The sequence below is a fragment of the Sus scrofa genome, chromosome 5 (genome assembly GCF_054392235.1).
Source record: "Sus scrofa isolate SSC_HxYL_T2T_F1_AM1 chromosome 5, Sscrofa_HxYL_maternal_Yorkshire_Landrace_v2.0, whole genome shotgun sequence".
Lineage (NCBI taxonomy): Eukaryota > Metazoa > Chordata > Mammalia > Artiodactyla > Suidae > Sus > Sus scrofa.
In genome coordinates this window covers 99943409-99965462 of record NC_139387.1, presented here as the reverse complement: position 1 = coordinate 99965462, position 22054 = coordinate 99943409, and the positions used below count along the sequence as shown (strand labels likewise).

The 22054-nt window shown below is 39.2% G+C and overlaps 1 long non-coding RNA gene across 3 annotated transcripts in view; it reads right to left on the bottom strand.

Annotated features, from left to right (window-relative positions):
• LOC146403586 (uncharacterized) overlaps nucleotides 1–22054 on the bottom strand; it is a 403397-nt gene that overhangs the window by 189729 nt on the left and 191614 nt on the right. For all 3 annotated transcript variants that reach the window (XR_014804494.1, XR_014804493.1, XR_014804491.1), the window contains exon 3: nucleotides 14350–14448. This is a non-coding gene — a long non-coding RNA (uncharacterized LOC146403586). The remainder of the gene's footprint in view (nucleotides 1–14349; nucleotides 14449–22054) is intronic.

Genomic DNA, 22054 nt, shown 5'->3' with positions numbered 1-22054 from the left:
TGTTGAGCCAATGAACGTATGTACAGTTAAAGGGAAAAGAGGGCAGGTCTAACACTGTTGATCACCCTGAATGTTCCAGGCACGGTATGACGCACATTACAGTTACGATTTCATTTAACCTTTGCAGTCGACTCCGAAGTAACTTGCCCAACGTCGCAAAATTATTAAGTGGCTGAGACTGGAGTCAACTGAGGTTATTTCAGACTCCAAGAACTATGCTCATTAAGCAAAAAAGAACTCTCTCAGCAGCACTGAGAATGCACCACAAAGACCTTCCACTGCGGAGAGTGCAATTGACCTAAGAGCCCGGCAGCACTGACCGAAGACCCAGCTGCTGTTGTCAGTGGTACTCTGACAACTGTCTCCACTTTTACAGAGTCCTTGTTTCCCATCGTTGCTCTCCAGTCAGTAGCTGCTGGGGCTGGGATGATAACACAGGCCAGCTTGGCTTAAGGACAAAAATGCCTTAGACTGCACGACAAATGAGGATGTTTCCACCCCACCCTCCTTCCAGTTTGCCTCTCTTTCACTGGGGTCAGTCTTGTCTCATGATCTGAAGACCACGCCTCCTCCCACTTCCTCCTGGTTTCTCCTCATAAGCATTTCCTCTAGGAAAGTGCTGGCCCATTTAGTACATTCTTGATGACTGCTTTTTAGAGGATCCGGTTAACACAGTTCTAGATATCTTCCCCATCTCAAGCTACTGAGACGTATAGCTGAAGTTAGCTGTCATCGAACATTTCCCACTGCACTCCTAGTTTAGCAGAGAACTAATCAATGTGTGATCTCCATCCCTGGTAGTTTGGGGCATGCCATTAATAAGAGATTTTTAAGAAGCTTATTCTTCATTCTATAATTACTTGTCCAGCATTTGTCTTCATTCTAAGATAACAAGCCCTGTGAGGTCAGGGCCTGCAGCTACCTTGTTCACTGCAATTCCTTTTGCCTAGAATATGGCTGGTGCATAGTAGGGGCTCAATAATTAAAGGCTGAAAACTATTACATTTAGAATGGATAAGCAGTGAGGTCCTACTGTATCGCACAGGGAACTATACCCAATCTCCTGGGATAGAACACGATGGAAGATAGTATGAGAGAAAGAGAATATATATATATATATATGTATATATATATATATATATGTATGACCGGGTCAGTATGCTGTACAGCAGAAATTGGCACAACACTGTAAATAAACTACACTTTAATAAAAATAAAGGCTGAATAAATGGGAACAATCGTATTTATTTTTATACTTAATTATGTAGTCATGTTTGTTTTATTTATTTATTTTTTTAAAGGAAAACTCTTATCCTTGGAAAAACTGTGGTCTAAATGTCATTTTAAAAGGTAATACTTCACCTTCACTCTTCAGGACATTAGCACACACCCTGGGGGTAAAAATACCCCTGTTTGAAAGTTATGGGTGGATTAATTTGCCCAAAGGTCAACATTAGGAAGAGAACCACTAGTTCAAGGTGCTTTCTTTTCTAGGCACAATGTTCTTATATATTTATACCTACTATTACATTCCAGCTTGAGAATTTTTGCTCCCACATTGCCACCGCAGGCATTCCTATTGTAATTAACTTTACCCAATTTGTTATTTTTGTTTGTAAACATTCTGTTCTTTGCTAACTTTATTTAATCTATGCCTACTCTGATTCTTACTTTTTAGATTGGAGTATTTGGAAATTTGGGCAGGGAGGATTAGTGCAATCCTTGACATTGGGGCGTTTTCTCTTGTTTCAATCGCCGAGCATGCATCTTTCACTCTGTCTTTTTTCTGCTGAGGATGGAGTTTTACCCTCATTAAATTGAGGAGGAATGCCTCTTTGTGGTGAAGGAGGCTCATGCTGAATAGTGGTGTTTCATTACCCTCCTAACACATAGGGATGCTCAAAATGTTTTCACCCTCTCTTAACCAAGGTGAGCTGGATACTGACCACTCCATCCTTCTAGTTCTGGCTAAAATTCTCCTCAGAGACATACTTGGCTCCCTTCCTCTCGTAATCCTTATCCAATCTACCAATAACCTCCGTTCATTCTATCTTGAAAATGTGTCCAGAGACGGATCAATTCTCGCCACCTTCACACTGCCTTCCTGGAACAAGACCCATCTCCAGTTTGGGTTATCGTGGGAGCTACTCAGCTGGTCTCCCCATTTTCACCCACGCCCCTTACGGTCAGTACTTTCAGAATGGAAGGCGATGGTGCTATGCTGCTCCAACCTTATGGTGACTTCCTAAAGAATCCAGAGCAAAAGCCTGAGTCCTGAGAGTAAACTCGAAGATGCTATTTGACTCTCAGACATAACTTCACTCTGCTTCAGCCCTATTGGCTTCCCTTATGAGTCTAAAAAATGGCAGCCATATCTAGCCTCAGGGATTTTTCATATCCTGTTCTCTTTGCTTGAAAGGCTCTTTCCTTAGCCTTTGGATGGCTCATTCCCTTACTTCCTTCAGGATTCTGCTCAGATGTCATCTCAGGGAGAATTTCTTTGGCCACCTTATTAAAACCTGTAACCCCTCCCACTCCTGATACTCTTGATACCTTCCCTTTGTTGGTTTGTTTGTTTTTCACAAGTGTAAAATTTATGATCACCTGAAAAATCACATATTTTACTTGTTTAATTTTTTTGTCTTTCTTTTTAAGGCCACACCTGAAGCATATGGAGGTTCCCAGGCTAGGGGTCAAATCAGAACTGCAGCTGCCAGCCTGTACCACAGCCATAGCAACGCCAGATCCAAGCCACGTTGGCGACCTACATCAAAGCTCACGGCAATGCTGGATCATTTAACCCACTGAGCGAGGCCAGGGATCAAACCTGCATCCTCATGGATGCTAGTCAGATTCGTTTCTGCTGAGCCACGACAGGAACTTCCCCTGTTAAATTTTTTAAAAATCGCTTTCCTCTCATTACAATAAAAGATTCATGAAGGCAGGAATTTTGCATTTGATCACGGCTATATCTCCAGTACCTGGCATGCGGTAGGCACTCAATAAATATTTGTTGAATGAGAGAATGAATATCCTGCCTCCTCACTTATCCTCCCATTCCTGCACCAAATATGAAACTGTTAACCTGCTCTGTGAAGCTTTCCAAGCAATCATGGCCAACTTCTGTCACCTCCTTTTAAATGGAACACTTTGGAGACACATTTTATAGCACTGATCTATACCATGAATTTTTACGGCATTTTTGTCCTAGACTATGAACAACTCAAGGGGAGGGATGGTAACATGTTAATTTCTGCGGCCCCAGCACTTAGAGCGATACCTGGCACATAATGGTCATTCAGGAAATACCTGTTGGTTGAATAAATTAATGAATGACTAGCCCAAGAGAAACACAGCTATCAGCAAATATGTTTGCTATTTCAAAGTGGAAGCTGGTGTACAATTACCATCGTTGTTAGTGATACAGGTAATGATGATACCAGAGTCACCCTGAGACTGAAAGGGGCATCTCCAAAATTTTCCTGAAAGACAATTTCCCTGATTAGGTTTTAGTTTCTTGGCTTCTATCTCATTATGTCAAAGGATTTGAGGGCAGAACATCAGTTCCACTGGCTAATCAGTAAATTGGAGCACATGTCCTTTGAGTCAAGTCTATGAACCTTGATAAAATAGTCCAGATAAATCAGCATTATCCAAATTGAGTGAATGTAAAGGCATTAACCATATTCCTAAGATTTCTCAGATATGACAAGAAAGGCAATTATACTATTTTAGCAAGATTTTTCCCTTTTTTTGTTTTTTATTTTAAAAGAGAGACATTTCTCTAAAGAAACAAAGCTTGGAGAACATTTCCTGGTATTTTTCTATTCATAAAAGAAATCTATTTTATTTATCTAGAAAGCATATGCAGTGACATATATATTTAATGAGTTGTCAAAGTTGCTATTGCATAATAAAGGCCAGGGAGATGAAGTGTCATGTTATGCAGTGTTATGATACTAACAAGAACCTTCGAAGATTTGGCAGAGTTGGCATGCTCTGTGTGTCAATGGAAATGTCACATGTTTATCTGCCAAAGGTTGGCAAAGGCTGGTCAGGAGAAGAGAGCTTTTTAGGAGAGGATAAAACGTGCCATTTTGATTTTTTGTTTCAACAGGATCACATATTTATTTGGTTTTTGCAACCCTAGTAGTGGCTAAGTTTCACCCAAGAAAAATCAAAATCTTTGCCTTTGTGAAAGACAATTCCCCAGGTGGGGTGAGGAAACACCAGAACCCAATCCGGAAAGGAATTCTGTATTTTAACGGGGCTCTACTATTCCATTTTCTCTTTATTAAAAAGTCAGATTTTGTTGAGTACAGAAAGTAAAAACATTTCACCTCACTGATGTATGTAATGAAGTGGTCCTAAAAACAAAAGGACACATTGTGATCTGAAGATACTCCACCAAGTCATGAAAGCAAATGATTCCTTGCCAAGGGAATCAGCTATGAATTCAAGAAAAAAACAGAACAAAACAAAACAAAAAAACCCCCAAAAAAACCACTTTGCAGGGCCCAGTGGAGGCATGAAATCTGTATTTTGCAGTAGCACAATTTGTGGTGTATGTCTGTGTGTGTATGTATGTTTGTATATCTACTTCCAGGTTATATATAGATCTTTGCTTCTTATAATAAAAAAAAAACAAAAAACAAAAAACTCCAAAGCAATTCAGAGACAGTAAAGATGCTGCTGCAGATGGTGTGTCCATCCATGTGGATAACTGTCACTGAGAAGACTGAAGCCCACACTGTGCTCTGGGACCACCCTGCTGGGTCCTCAGCTCTTGAGCGACCCTCTGCTGTTCCTGGTCCTAACTCCTGTGTGTGACACTGCCTGTTCACCTCGCAGTCTGCAGGCTTCATTTGCTTCAAAGATGCTGTTCTTTTTCTGCTTGCTGTAAACCAGGTTGGATAGTCCGGCTGTTGCTTCTCAGCAGTTATGCACTGGACTTTGGGTAGCTGTGCATCCTTGTCACAGTTCCTAGCCCCTTCTGCTTGCCATTTGGCCACCTTTTGACACCAGGCTGAAGTTAGTTCCCGGACTAATGAGAAATATGGCACATAGGGATGCTCATGAAGTGGCTTAGTTGGTCACATGTTTATTTTGCATGACATTCTGCCATCATAGTAGCCACAGGCTGCACTTGGGGTTGGCTTTTCTAGAGATATAAAATGAGATTCTTTTAAAAGCTCATTTTATGATCTCTCAGCTTTCATGCCCCTTCTCCACACTTACCAGTACTGTCTTTCTGCCTACTATTGCTATCTTGCTAAAAACTCAGTCAAAAGAATATACTTATCTGCTAAAAACATACAAAATAAGACAAAAAACTATTACGATTGTACACAATCTAACCCCCTAAACCTGGCATTCAAGGCTCTGTACCAAGGTGAGTTATATGAACAGATCCAATACATTTTTATCTCTGTCAACAAAAGATGACAGTAAGAAAAAAAGACTAATGTGTAATTTTACTGGGCCTTATTTATTATAAAGAGCATTCACTCTGATGGTCGTAACAAGCTCATTATTCTTGCCCATCCCATGAGGAATCTAAGCTTTCAGATATGCCTATAAATGTCCGCAATCCTTGGCCAGGCCTCAGAGTGCTTTACATGGATGTTTCTGGAAAGCACCCTTCTGACATTCATTTGTAACATTTAAGGACTTTGAATTACAACACGGAGACCTGAGGTAGATTATTTGAGGCCAAGTTTCTCTAGTCTTTGCCCATTCTTGCTGAGTAGATAGGATGCTCTAAACTGACTCCTCGAGCTTGTCTCTCTCCTCCGGAAGTGCACACAGACACAGGGTATGCTCTGACGATGTCCTCACGTAGGCATCTGAAGAGCCCACCTACTGCGTTCTGAGGTCCTAGGAGGCCACAGCAGGACTCTTACAATTTGACGTTTGTAGCCAAAAGTAACTGTTTCAATATAATCTCAACAGGAGGCAGTATTATTATTTTTATCACTCTCTTGCTGGAGCCATAAGGGGGGCAGAGATGCTTTGGAAATGGATACAGATGCCACTGACATCTTCTCTCGAGGAGAAAACAAACAGTTGTACTACTCTTAAAACGATGGCATAATGCTAAACCCATCATAGGCACCCAGTAATGATCTGCAGCATAAAGCAAGAGACAGAAGCATGGCAGCATCTTCTCTGGGTGTGCAATGGTGAGGCGCAGGTATTACTACCGTCTGGAAAGCCCCTACCTTCTTAATCCTCCCAGAGTCAGAGCTTTAACACTTTCTGCATCTAGTCCAAGGTAAAAGCTCAGGCCTTCTCCTTTTGTCAGTTTCCCTGAACTGCTCAGTGCCACATGAACAAAAGAGAATGGAATCACCTAGGGACAATCGAAGCGCTGCCTTCCTGACTTCAGAATTTCTATCCTACCTGGGTGGCCAACGGGAGCAGCTTCCTATCCAGGAAGCGAGATTACTCTCATTGAGCATCTTCTACATGAAAGGCAGAGGGTACACTTCTTACTTCTTTAGCCCTGATTCACCCCCAAACCTAATCGGGTAGGACTGATTATCCCCAATCTGCAGACAATAATACCAAGGTTCAGTGAGGTTAGGTAAATTGTTCAAGTTTATAGAAATAGTAAGTGACGGAATGAGGATTCAAATCAGCTCTCCCTGACCACAGTGGCTGTGAGTTCCCTAACATGTCACTGTTTTGGAGTACAGGCAGGGAGAGATGGAGGTGACCTGAATATCTTGTGCTGTGCACACTTGATCTCCTTGATGTCTGTCAACAGCTCTAGGAGGTTGCTGTCATTCTACCCATTTATAGATGAATAAACTTAGGCTTAGAAATCATGAATAAGTCCTATCCTAACTTTTCATACTAAAGTTTTATTTGGTAGTTGTTTCTAAATAGCTGTAGATTTCTTTAGCCATGGCATACTACATGCATTTTCACAACTTGGTTTGTGTGCATACATGTGGATATTTTTGGTTCTTTGAATCCCAGAGAAAGGGAATCTTCCCAGGGTGGATAAAGAGTACATGCAATAGGAGAAAATATGGAATTGGAGGGTGGTTGGCAGGATCCCTTCTAAAGTATTCCTTGGGGGCTTAAAATTTGACAGTGCATTATTTAACCAAATCAAGTGGTCCTTAATATTTTGCTTAATTACTTTTAGGATGCCTTAGATCTTCCGTATGAAGGGAAAAATGGAATGAGGCAATAAATGCATGCTTCACTGGAAACAGATTGTCACCATCTAAATTTGAGCACAGACTAAGCTGGTTCCTGAAAGATTGTTCTCCACACAATGGAATCTTCCCTACTCAAATCAGTACTTGAAAATGAGACCTTCTCATCTGAGAGGCTGGTTGTACTGTTGTTGTCCAGCTGTTTCCAGATGCTTCCACTCAGGAAGAACTTCACCCTGAGTCATTAAGTTAATGGCTTGGCTGTCACATTGTGATTTATCGGTGAAATTGCTCTTTTGAGTGCAGAGCATATAAAAGGATAGTCAGTTTATAATCCATGCTGTTGCATAGTGGCAATGGTCACGGATAAGACGGACACTTCAGGAAGCAAGATTGTTAGTAAAATAATAATGCTTTCTCCTCTGTACATACCACGACACTGTCTCATGAACAGTGGGGCATAAACTATTCAAATACAATTTAGCCTTTGTAAACAGAAAATGTGTTAGTGGAAATGCTGAGAGATTATTTGGGATTGTGGATTTTGCTTTCTGGCATCTCATGGCCCTTATGCTTTGCATGAATTACTAGGCTGGGGGTTTAGTTTGGGGTTTAAAAAGAAGATTAGGCCTTTTCTCTTTGCTGTGACATTGGATTAGAGACTGACCTCTGAATGTGCCTGAATAAAAGCAAGTCCAAATTTGGGAGGATGATTGGATTATGATAAAGCTTTCAGGCCAACTCCAAGCACCTCTACGACAGCCAAAGGATTTTCAGGGCCACAGGGACACACAGTAACTGGCTCTAATTCTTTTCTCTGGCTTAAAGCCTCTGAAGAAGCTTAATAATTAAAGAGGCACACCAACAGAGAGTTTTTAAGGACTTGCCTGTAACTGCTTGTTTTGGCACCGTCTAAGTACCCGACAGGTTCCAGAGAGAATGAAATGGGGCAATGAACTGAAAAGATTTTAAGGCTAGGGTGTATATAATAATAACCTGGGTGTTTATTTGTAATGCAGGAATGAGACTACAGAGTTATAGACGGATCTGTTAGCATGTCCTTGCTGGTCAAGACTGTGACACACCCACCCCTTCATGGAAAGAGACTCACCCATTTTAAGCCACCCACAAATACTTTCCTTGGTTTATTCAGGACTTCTGCCTACATTTACATGTTTTTCTCTTACAGACCACACAGCACGTCCTGCGGGTCAGGCGAAATATGGAGAAGGTAACACGCTTGTTTCCTACTGAAATGTGTGTCTTGTGTCTAGATTTCCTTCAGTTACCAAAGTCTGACCATTTTAATTCCTCGGATGTAATAGAAAAGGTCTGCCTGGAACACAAGTCAGATTTGTTAAAATCACTTCTAAAGGGTACCTTTAAGTCAGGTGGCATTTGGATATATAAATAATTGCTTGAGCATGCATTTGCCAAATAGATTTATTATTATTGCCATATTAAGAGCGAGTCTTCCTTTTGTGGAGAGGGATATAATAGTCTCATTCAAGCCCAATTCTATTGAACACAACATTTTTTTTAACTGGCTCCTCTTACTTGGATTCCTTGTTTAAGTGTGCTAAGTAGCCTTCTAAGATGGTCCCCAACTATTCCCAAGTCCTGGTATGCGGGTCCTTATGTAACCCTGTCTTCCTGAGTGTGCGCTTGGCTTAGTGACTGGCTTCTAACAAACAGAATATGGCAATTGTCGTGGGATATCACTTCTGAGAGTAGATTATAAAGACTGACTTCCATCTAGCTGCTGCTCTCTGGCTATCTCACTGCTGCCATGTTGTGAGCAGCCTAATGGAGAGGCCCTGTGGGGCAAGGGGGTGAAGGTGGGCAGCCTCTGGCCAACAGCCCACAAGTCATAAGAGGCCCTGAGTCAAACATGCAATGTGCAAGGAACTAAGTCCTACCAACAACCACAGAATAAGACTGGAAGTATATCTAGCCCCAGCTGAACCTTGAGATGACAAACACTTTGACTACAGTCTGTGAGAGACTCTGAGCTGAAGAACCCACCCATGTCCAGATTTGCAACTCACATAAGTGATGAGATAATCAATGTATGTTGTTTTAAGCTGTTAATTTCAGGGTGATTTGGTATACAGCAACAAATAACTAGCATATAGTAAAGAACCAACCTTCCCCCTCTTCTTTTCTCCTCTCCCTCCTACCTCTGCTTTTTTCAAAGGTTGACTAAGCATCTTCTCTAAGCCAGGCACCACGGTAGGCATGTGAATGCAGCACAGAATATGACAGATGTGATAGATGCACTTCTTGGGCTCATTCTCTAGCTGGGGAGATAAATTCTGAACAAATGATCTAATAAGTGACTTGAGAGTAAAAGTAGAGTACTTTGGGAACATGACAAAAAGTCTTGAATTATTCTGGGAGAGACTGGTCACGAGGAAAGACTTCCTAAACCATGAAATGTGAATGGGATGACTTTAATTTGATTTCCCATGGAGTATGCTCAGTGGAAGAAAATTATCTTCCCAGAGGGCATCCACCATAGATATTATTGTTGATTATTTCTGTGGGTTTTTTTAAAGAGGAAAAAGAAATTCCCAACGGTCAACTGATAGTGATTGTGAAGGCTACTTGTCTCAAAACACACAGTTGAATGATATGAGAACCGCAGGCTGTTATGTATTTATTTTCATAGCACCAAACTCAATGCATAATAGTCTTACTGGCTCTCCCAACATTCCTAGGTCCTGGAATTCTACAAGAGTCAGTGTAAAAGAACATCAAAATTTAACTTAAGCTTGATGCTCTTGAAAATAGTTATGATAAAAGAGTTTAGAATAATGTAGATGGATATGTCCAGTGCTAGAGGTCATAAATGACATTAATGAAGGTGCTTAAAAATGTAAAAGGTGGGAATTTACTCAACTGGGGGACAAAGGATGTTTTCTTAATAAAGGAAAAGGACAGAAAGTAGTTGATAATGTAGAAACTGCAGAAGACTAAGGCTATAAGATCTCAGAGTTTCATATAATAAAAGTCGTAGTGTTGCTTCAAAGTGTGAAGTAGACACTATGGTTGGCTCTTAAAATCATCTCTGGGTTGAGTAAATAAAAAAAAAATCAAGACAGGTCGATAGTTTCAGATTAGGATGGTTTTCTTGGCAGAATTGTGTGCAATGTTTTTGAGAGTGGAGAAAAAAGGACGTGCAAAGAGGAGAGGGAAAGCAAAGTCAGGAAATCCATAGGTGCTAGTACAGCCATGCCTGGGAGCTGATAAGATCTCCATCGAATGCTGGCAGGTCATTACTCATAGAGAGGATTGTAAAGATATGAATATAATGAGCCTATAACCGCAGGAGGACAATAGAAAGCAAGGTGCTGTTTATAGAATACCAAAAATTCTAAGCTTCTCTGTGTAGTTCATTTTGTTTTTGGAACCTAAGGAAAAACAAGCAACAGTTTATGATTATAGGATTATATATGATTCATATCAGATACGTGATTTATATGAATCAAAAATATATGAGTTTATACTTAAATGCTATAATTTAATTTAGTTGATGTTTAATCCTCAATTCTCTTAAGTTAAAAAAACAAAAGTTATAATTAAATATTACTGTTAATCAATTTAAACCTTCCAAAAGCATGAATCTAAAAGGAAAAGTCCAACAGATTACATGAGCCAAACAATTTATAGTCTAAACATCAAGGGAAAAAAAAATTCCCTAAAGTTTTTCAGTTTTATTCTTCTAGAGCACAATTTTCTGGCCTGTTACTGAGTATGGTCTTCCAGAAGGTACACAATTATCTCACAATAGCAGTATTTGGTATCTGCCAGATAAGCTGGGCAAAGAGTCCTCTATAAAAGGCAAGGGGAATTCAACAGATGCAGAAAATAATAATAATAATAATGTAGCATGGAGACATGGTTAGTGCTTAATGGTGGTCAAGGTATTTGCTGGGAATCTTCTGGTTGCAAATAACACAGAACATGACTAAACAGCTAAAGTAACAAAGAATTATTGGCTCATGGGACTGTAAAGTCACAAATATCGAACAGATAAGGCTGGATCTAGAAGTTGGATCATAGTTGGCTACTCTCAATGCCAAATAGCTGTCAATGCTTCTGGAGGTCATAAATGTCCTTGTTTATATCCATCAAGAAAAGTGTGTCAGTGGATAAGCAAGGGATCTTTTTTAGATGCCTCTATTGAATATGTCCTTACATGGGATTAGTCTGCATTGAATCACAGTCTCACATCTGATTCAACCAGTATGGACATGGCAATCAGATCTCTTGACTAGCTGAGGCCATTCTAGGCCTATCCCTGACACAAAGGAAGGGTCAGTTTCCTCTTGAAGCACATTGACTGAATAAGAGAGGATCTTACACTTGGACAAAACTCAGAATACCATTGTCAGATGGAAAGGAAGTGGGTGTAAGATGTCAAACTTGAGCAAAATTCTCTGAAATGGGCAATAAGCTCTTTCACATTGGGATGGGAAAGTGTCTACAGTTCCCTCAGTTTATGAGATGCAAGTAGAATGGAATGTGTGGCCTTTCGTGATAGGCTAATAAAGGAAATGCATTGTCTCTCGTAGAAAAGCCAAGTTTAGTGTGTAAAGAGGAGAGGCAGTGTAGGGTCATTGGACTGGTATTTAGAAAGGCTCTGGTGCCCAAACAAGTACAACCACAAGTTGGACATGTGACTTGAGTCTTTCAACTCTTCTGGGCCTCTGATGGCGGGTAGCTTTTGACTTTGAACATTTTGCCTTCCTCTGAGATGAGTGGGTGTACACAGCATAGGTATGGATTATCTATTACAAGCCTTTGAATACATAAGAACTTAGAACTTTCATGCTATTTTCTTAAGCTATGAATAACCCAAAGTCTGGTAAAAGGAACCATAGGCTATTATTTCTTCACTGAATGATTGAGACAGGACCATAATTAATCAAGAGTCATACAAATGCCAAAAACTGGTAGACTGGTTTAAATAGGAGGAAAGAAATCCTCCACACCAACCCACAGGTGACCTTCAATAGAGAAAATGGGTTTTATGCCATAAATAAACATAATAAGTATAATGAACAGGAAGTGGCTCATTGTTAAAAAAAAAAAGATCATCTGATTATCTCTTGCTGATTATATAAATGCTGGAGAGCAATTTTAAGTATTCTAAAGATAACTAGAATAATTTACAAATGCCTTTACACAGAGTAGCAAAGGAGCAGTGTGAACATTAAAAAAGCATGATGACCTTGCCAAAAGACCTTTACAGATTAGAGTGTGAAAAAGGACACAGATTCTGTTATACCATTCTGTTGTTGACCAATGTTTTAAGCGAGAGTTGGTAGCTAATTCTTGATTTCTGAATAAAAGATAAAGAATCTTCTTATAGGCAACAGAAGCAATTAAAATATAAAAATGTCACCAGAGTGTTACAACCAGTCTTAGGCTTTTCACCATGAATTCAGACTCTGGAATTAGGGCTTCTGAGATCAGATCCCAGTTCTAGGATTTAAGATCTTGTGGCTTTGGCAAGTCACTGACTGTCTCTAAGTCCTGGTTTACACATCTATACAACAGGGAATAGAGTACCTATTGATAGACTTGTTGTATGTACAGGGAAGATACGTAGAGCTCTGAGGATAATACCTGGCACATAACAGATGCTCGAAACTTGTCATCTCTTGGAGCATATTCTCCTTTCTAGCTTTTGTGTAAGAAATTACATGAATGTCATACCTTAGCGATCAATGTAATAGATAAATCAGTTTCTCATGACTCACCTTTACCCACACAATGAACAGAAACACATATCAGTCCAGGCCTATTTGACCTGGTTTTGTTCACCATGATTCTGCATTGTCCAGCACAGTGTCTGGCCAGGGCAGGCATGTAATAAATATTCATTAGTGCCATAGCCTGGGTAACAGGTAATGAGGCAGCTATTCTGGCCTACTGGGTGGTGCCTCTGAGGCAGCTGGTCCCACTGTGGCTGAGGGGAGGAATGTGTTATTTTCACTTGTTGCACATTTTCCTTTTCACTGTCCAGAGCATTATCCAGGCCTGCCTGTTCCGCTCAGTCTTCTTGCTTGAGCCAACCCCACCCATCCAACTCCCTTACCCATTAACACACTCTCTTACTGCTTTCAACAGGATGTTCAAATATGGTCTTAGCATATCTGAAAGCAAGTGTCCTTCTTAAGTCATGACTGGTAAATATTTTTATGACTATAGAAAGCATTTCTTTATCTTTCATTTCTTTCTCATGTTTCCAACCAGAGATCTTTACTTGCAAGTGACAATTCTGGACAACTACAGTTTTGCCAGTTCCTGCAATAAAGGAAAAAAGCTGACATTTCTGAGCATCAAAAATGAGGCAGCATTGTGCTAAGTACTTTTACATAAGTTACATAATTTAGTACTCCTAACAACCAAAGAGATGTAGCAAGTGTTAATATTTTTATTTTATCCAGGAAACTGTGGCTCAGAGAACCCAAATAAATGGCTCAAGGTCACAAACTTGCAAGAGCCAAAACTGGGATTTAAATAGAATTTAAAAGTCGTGCTATTTCTATCTGCCTCTTTTATATTATATGCTTTTGATAATTTCATCACATACTCTAGTCATCTTAAAGCACAGGTCAAATGTTGCATATTCTTTTATGCCCAATGTTTCTGGCTTTGTTAAAAATGTTCCTCTTTTTTTGAGTGCAGAGATTTAACCAGGATTCTAGAAGTAAAATGAATCTCACAAGTCCTTAGGGAAAAACTGTAGCACAGAATGTAAAAGGCTAGAATTTGGAATCAGATAGATATGATACTCAGCTGTGTATTCCTGAGAAACTTACTTAACCATCTTTTTGAGCCTTAGTCTTCACCTGTAAAAAGATCTTAATATGTAAAACCTGGAGTTCCTGTTATGACTCAGTAGATTATGAAACCAACTAGTATCCATGAGGATGCAGGTTTGATCCTGGGCCTCAGTGGGTTAAGGATCCAGCATTGCTGTGGCTGTGGTGTAGGACAGCAGCTGCAGCTCTGATTTGACCCCTAGCCTAGGAACTTCCATATGCTGCAGGTGCAGCTCTAAAAAACCAGACAAATAAAAAAACCAAAAATAAAATAAAAAGCAAAAACTACCACAGAAGGGTTTTGAAATAAAGTGAGATAATGCCTATAAAGCTTAGCATCAGACCTTAAACGATGTGCTTCTTTCAAGACCTGTGTCTCCTTCCAAGAGGCACCCAAGTAGGTTGAGAATTCTCTGAACTCGCATGATCTTCATGTTTCAACTCTGAGAAATAAGGAAACAGTTTCAATATGGTGTGAAAAGAGATAAAACTACTTATACCTAAAGGGTGGGTATGGTACTTCAGTTTTTCAGTAGCTTCTAGATTGCAGCTGTCTTCAAAAACTTGAACTTTGCTGTTGTAAATACACAAAGAATTAATATAAAGTGGAAACTAATGTCGATAAATGTTCTAACAACCTATGAGGCCAGGTTACAATTTTATCCAGTTCTAGTGTTCTTCATCTGACAGGTTACCCAGTATTGAATATGAGCTATAAACTGGCTTACTTACTTGAATAAAAGATGTTTTGTATATTTGGCCTTTAAAATCACAAGTGTCAGTAGAAAAATTTCTTTTTCCTTCCATAATAAACAGTAAACTGCTTCTATATCTCCAATCAAGAATACTGAGAAATGTTTTTGAGCAAAGATAAATCAGTCTTCTTTAACAATTGTTTAGAGCAAGATAAAGAGAAAGAGAACAGGCACATTTTTTTTGTTGTTGTTGTTGTTGAACAGTCTGTCCATTTGTCACATGGATTTCTTTATAACTTATAGGTATAAGGATACCTTTTAAGTAGCTTTTCTCAGCTACTTATGGGTTGCAAAATTGGAGGCAGAATAAGAGTTTAGGCAACCAACAAACTTTTTTTTTTAACTGCAAAGAAGAACATAATTTCTCTTATCTGTGTAACTCTGGAAAATGATGAATCTCACAGCAGGTGATATGCACAGCTCCAATACTACAGTATAATTCAGGCATTAAGAAGCTTAAACTTCCTGCACAAATGGATTAGATTCCCTGGAATGTGCCTCTTTCTCAGCCACACATCCTGGCTTTGGGAAACTCCTACTCAGCTTTCAAAACAGAGACGAAATGTCACTTCCTTTTTGGCTCTTCCCTGGAGGGTCCTTGCTTGGTACAATTCACTCCCTCTCATAGCACATGAGTGTGCCTGTAAAGCAGCTCTCCGTACCCTCCCTGCCAGTGGTTTGTTTATGTGAGTGTCATTCCCACTGGATGCAGGCTCTTGGAAGGCAAGCATTTTATTCAGTCCACTGTCCCCAGCCAATAGCCCAAGGACGGGGATATAGCTGTTTACTGCACTTCACTGAGTCAACAACTGGATATTCACTGATTTCACTATCTACTATTTTAGCTTCTTATTCTTTGTTTTACTTATTGGTTATTTCAAGTATGTGCTCATGATTCTGCTATTTGAGCAAGGCTTGGTGGGGCAGCTCTTTCTGTTTCATGTGATTTGGCTGGGATGACTCTGCTAGGGCTGAGAGATTGCCAGGTGGCTTTAGCTGGAAGAGATGAGAAGGCTGAGGTCTCGGTGGTCCTCTTTCCCTCACATCCTCCAGGGCCTCTCTCCATGTGGCCTCTCTCTAGTGGGATACATGACTTCTTACTTGGTGGCTCAGGATTTAAGAGGGGAAAAGTGGAAGCTGCCAGGTCTCTTAAGGCCAGAACTCTCACTTTTATTCCACACCCCCATTTTATTATTCAGACAAGTCATATGCCAGCACAGATTTAAGGGGCAAGGAGGTGAATCAATTGAAAAAGAATGGGAGGAACTGTTGGTAGCCATTTTTGCAAACAGTCTACCACATTCTATACTTGACACCTCAAACCAAACACTCTGCTCAGGACTGGAAACTACTCACCAGTCCTAAATTATTTCTCTGTTATATACTGAGTTCTTGCAGAAGATTTTAGAAATACTATTTTGCATTAATTTTTTTTTTCAGTGACTGTGAGTGGGTGTAATTGCAGTTATTTGATTTTCTCTGAAATCTTTCTATGACAAGGTTTCTGGGTTAAGCTTCTTTCTGAAAAGGCGAAATAATAACTGCCTTGGTTTTATGACTATTCTCTTACACGTGTATCTGTGGACTTTTGGGAGTAGTCAAATTACAGAAGTCATATGAAAAAATTAAATTAAACCTTGAAATTGGGATCCAAAGAGAAGATTACCTTTAACAGTAGATAAAGGGAAGCATCTCTAATACTAGTTATAGGTATGATACTGTGTTCACCTATATTTCATCTTTGCCATTATGTACAACTGTCTCTCTTCCATCCAAAGTAGTTTCAATAACCTATTGTTTTATTTTTTTCTTCATTTAAAATTTATTTTTGCTTTTTTAGGGCTGCACCTGCAGCATATGGGAGTTCCTAGGAGCTGCAGTTGCCAAAGCCACAGCAGTAGGGGACCTGAGCTGTGTCTGCGACCTACACCGCAGCTCATGGCAACACCAGATACTTAACCCCCGGGCAAGGCCAGGGATTGAACCAGCAGCTTCATGGATGTTAGTCGGGTTCGTTACTGCTGAGCCGCAACAGGAACTCCCAACAACCTTTTCTTTTAAAGAAAAGCTGTTTTGTAGTTTTTGATCTTTTTCTAACAAAAAGAAAGCTATATAAAATTAAGATGAAAGATAGGAAACAATTGTACAATTACTCAAGTGCCTACTTAAGCTGTTTGTTCTTCAAAAACTTTCAAAAAGATGATGTTTTTTTAAAGTAGAAGAAGTAAAGGATACATGTTATATTGGAGCTGGAAGAAAGAGGCCCCTGTCATCATCTTGCCCAACATCTTTATTCTGTAGATAAGAGTGACTCCGGAAGTTACATAATGCAATATATGGAAAGTCAAGAAAAACTATTACTTAGAGAAATGTGTTAAGATAAAACGTCACAGAAATCCAACTTTGAAATGTTATTTAACTTTATATATTACCAGTACTCTGGAGAAAAATGGGAAGAGATATATATGAAGTATATATGAAGGCAATTAAAGTACTCATCCTTCAGTAAATACATTTAGCAAAAGGGCATTAAAATTCTAGTTCCCTTGACCATTGAATTATAGCTAGATAAGGATTCATTGTTTTAGTTACAAATTCTAATTTGGAAATGTTCACAATTGGTAAAAGTTATTCCCTGTTTGGAACCTAGAACGCCATTTACTCTCTTCAAATATACTGCTTACCTACAGAACAGAATATATGTGTGTGTGTGTAACTGGCCAGCCATTAGCTTCATACAGAACTTATTCTTTCATTCATTCATGCAGTGGACACTAATTGAGCTCCACGGATGGACCAGGTAACATTTTAGTCACTGGGGACACGGTAGTGAACAAAACAGATGATCTCTAGGCTTATAATGAGAGTTTATATTCTAATGTATACTCACTTTTAGTATTTCCTCAATTTTTTTTTTTTTTTTTTTTTTTGTCTTTTTAGGGTTGCACCTGTGGTATATGGGAGTTTCCAGGCTAGGGACTGAATTGGAGCTACAGCTGCCGGCCTACACCACAGTCACAGCAGCGGGATCTGAGCTGCGTCTGAGACCTACAGCACAGCTCAGGGCAATGCTGGAACCTTAGCCCACTGAGCAAGGCCAGGGATGGAACCCGAGTCCTCATGGATATTAGTCGGGTTCATTACCGCTGAGCCACGATGGGAACTTCAGCATTTTCTGACTCTGGAATGAAGCCTGAGTGAATGCTAAACATCCAGCGACATCGACATCTCTGAGTGCAGAGTGGAGAAATAGCTCTTAGTCACTCTGAATTTGTCTTACACTTTCCTCATCAAACCATAACACTCTCCATTTTTTAGCACATTTTTTCCCAACAATCTAATAATACAAATATTTTGTTGGATTAATTTAAAATGTTATTATCATCAATATTTATAATTATTCCAGCAGAATTAATCTGAATATTAGCATGGTATAGAGAACTCTAACATGGCATTAGAAAGAACTTACAAATACATCATGGGCATCCCAGCCCCCCCTTTTAAAATGTGTTCATTCTCCAGGGTTCCTTCAGTAGCCTACTTCTATTTTAGCACAAAGTTCATTAATGCAATTGTTGTCTGTATATCTGTATTCATTATCAGACAGTGGTCTCCTTGAAACTAGGACTATGTCTTTTTCTTTCCTTTTTACCTATAGCATCAACCTAATTCATTCAGCAAGTGTTTATGCAATCAATGTCTTATTTAAGACTTGATTCTATCAATGATCATTGGACCTTGCAAATGCCTTGTGAAGCAGGTAGTGTTGATGTTACTTGCATTTTATAGGCAACAACCTGAAGACTCCAGAGGTTATTTTATGCTCAAAGCCACAGTGCCTGTGAAGACTGGACAAAGAATTTGAATTTATGCCCTATGACTGCCAAGTCCAGTGCGTGTTCTCCGCAACTGCAGCCCCTCCTTATATCTATCTATCTCATTGTCAAGGATGTGACTTCATCTCGGCTCCCCTTATGCCTGGGTTTTTTGTTTGTTTGGTTTTGCTCACATCTTTCCTACTTGTTTAACCTTGAATTGAACCTTTAACCTTTACCCTGATTCAGTAGCTATAGGGGAAGGGAGATCAGAACAAATAAAGGGTTCTGTTATTCTTTAAAAGATTTGTCAACACTATTTCTTTGGCTTGCATACCTTTGATAAGTCTTAAGCAATAGAATTACCTTAACAAGTTCCAAGATACTCCCAGGCTAAGAGTATCTTACTCTGACTTGAGCTATGTAATATTTTTCCATTATGTAACCACTGAGAAATTTTAAGTGAGGGAATGATACACTTAGAAGATCACAAGGCTGGTAACATGGCGGATGAGAAAAATAGTTATATGGAGATTAATTAGGGGACAATTATAATAGAATAACAAACACACACATAAGCTCTGACATGCTAGATTGCCTTACATCAAAAAGTACAGAGGAAAAGATAATAAACAAGGAAGGAGATTGAGGGAAATAAAAAAAAAAAAACAATGCTGAGTAGTATTCCATTGTGTCTATATACCACATCATCCTAATCCAATTATCTGTCGATGGACATTTAGGTTGTTTCCATGTCTTGGCTATTGTGAACAGTGCTGCAATGAACAGGCGGGTGCATGTGTCTTTTTCAAGGAAAGTTTTGTCCGGATATATGCCCAAGAGTGGGGCTGCTGGGTCAAATGGTAGTTCCATGTATAGTTTTCTAAGGTACCTCCATACTGTTCTCCATTGTTGTTTGTACAAGCTGACCTTCCCACCAACAGTGCAGGAGGGTTCCCTTTTCTCCACACCCCCTCCAGCATTTGTTATTTGTGGACTTATTAATGATGGCCATTCTGACTGGTATGAGATGGTATCTCATGGTAGTTTTGATTTGCATTTCTCTAGTAATCAGTGATATTAAGCATTTTTTCATGTGCTTGTTGGCCATCTGTATATCTTCCTTGGAGAAATACCTATTCAGGTCTTTTGTTCATTTTTCCATTGGGTTGTTGGTGTTTTTGCTATTGAGTTGTATAACTTGTTTGGAATACTATTCAGCCATAAAAAGAACAAAATAATGCCATTTGCAACAAGATGGATGGAACTAGAAGACTCTCATACTGAATGAAGTCAGAAAGACAAAGATAAATACCATATGATATCACTAATATCTGGAATCTAATATATGGCACAAATGAACCTTTCCACAGAAAAGAAAATCAAGGACTTGGAGAATAGACTTGTGGTTGCCAAGCGGGAGGGGGAGGGAGTGGGATGGATTGGGAACTTGGGGTTAGTAGATGTGGACTATTGCCTTTGGAATGGATTAGCAATGAGATCCTGCTATGTAGCCCTGGGAACTATGTCTAGTCACTTATGATGGAGCATGATAATGTGAGAAAAAAGAATGTATACATGTATTGGTAACAGGGTAACCATGCTGTACAGCAGAAAATTGACAGAACACTGTAAACCGGTTATAATGGAAAAAAATAAAATTATCATATAATTCTTAAAAAAAAAAAAAACGATGCAGGGTGAGATAAGGAGATTGTAGTTTTCATAGACTAAGATAAAAGTGTGGTCCTCAGACCATCCAAGGTTCTGGTTATCAATGCCATAGTAGAATCCAAATATCTGACTTACTGATTCAGAAACTCTTGGAGGCATAAGAATCTGCACTGTAATAGCATCTTCAGGTGATTCTAATATACACACTAAAGTGTGAAAACTGATAGACGGGAGCAGTGTTTTTCAAAGTATTATGTGCAGATAAACCACCTAGGGATCTTATTAAGATATAGATCCTGATTCCATAGGTATGGAGTAGGACCTGAGAATGTGAGTTTTTAACAAGCTCCCAGGTGATGCCAATGCTGCTGGGGCAGACACCACAATTTGAGCGGCAAGTCACTAGATACTGGGGTAGCTGTAGATATGTGTGCTGTGGAAAGTGAGATGGAAAAAGTGGCTTTTAAGAAGCTTCACTGTGATTTATGACAGAATTCTTCTTTGGCAGATCATCAGGAAAATTTGCTAGAGATTTCAAATTACTTTTCAATGTTTTTGTGGGTGGGACTCTCATTTGGACTGGCCAAGAGGCAGCTTGGCTCTTTGTCATTTCAGTTGTAAAATTCTGGGTGGGAGACCAAGGGATTCCATGTATTTCTGGAGGCCCCTGCCCTGCCTTTTCTAGCTTCAGATGGTTGGGGAAAATGTAAATGGATTCTTTGTGTAGCCTATCACTCAGGCTAGTTTCTTAATGCTCATCTGTTTTATTCCTGCCAATTAAGAGCAACAGCTGTCTTGCAGGGATGGTGGTGGTTAGAAAGTGACACAGCTGTGGGATTTAGATGAGATAACAGTTGTACAGCCAAGGCAAGGCATCATTGGTATGCAGAATGCCACAAGCCTGATTTATAGCATGTATCCATGGGGGAAGAACTTAATCCCAAATTAACTAAAGTAACAACTCACCCAATAGGGAAAACAAAACAAAATATCAACTCAGAAATGTTTAGCCCCAAAGTCAAGTCTTCTCATACTATTTTAAAAACAAGATTTGGAATAAAATTGACCTAGAGAGAGTCCAGTTACCTCAGATGTCTATAGTTTCCAGTGTCTAAGATGTAAGTATTTATGAAAAATCCATTCTCTTGTTGCTCAATACAACTTGACATTTCTACATCCCTAGGCCTTATTGTGTGACAGAGAGTAGACTTGCTGAGCACAAAAAACAGTGGTCAATGACTAATATTTATAAAGTGATATTATCAAAGTAAGAATACATTTAACCAATGCAATATCTCAGCAACTCAGTGGACTATATAGAAACAATTACTTTCTTCTTTTTAAAAGTGAGAGTAAAACCATCATTACACTTGCATATTTCAAAAGAAATGTAACATTAACAATACAATTAATTATTCAATTAAATTCTGCTACTTAATGTTCTGTATATACATCCCAGGATTTTTCAGACTTCCACATCTTTGTTAATGCTCTTTCTCTTGGAATACATCCTTTTTCTCCTTCCTGAACACTGAATTCTTACTCATCTTTCATAAACTGTATCATATATAAATTCTCCGTGAAGTCTTTTAGGAGACTCTCAACTAAATGAATATATTTCTACCTTGAATAACCATCATATTTTAGCTGTCCGTGTCTTATGCCACCTATAACTTTCTCCTTGGAATTATAGTTATCTAAACACAAGCTTTATCATCTTTAATCCACAAGTCCTTTGAAGCCAAGATTCATGTCTAATTCATGTTGGGACCTATCTTGTTCTATTGAGTAAAGTTCTGAACTGA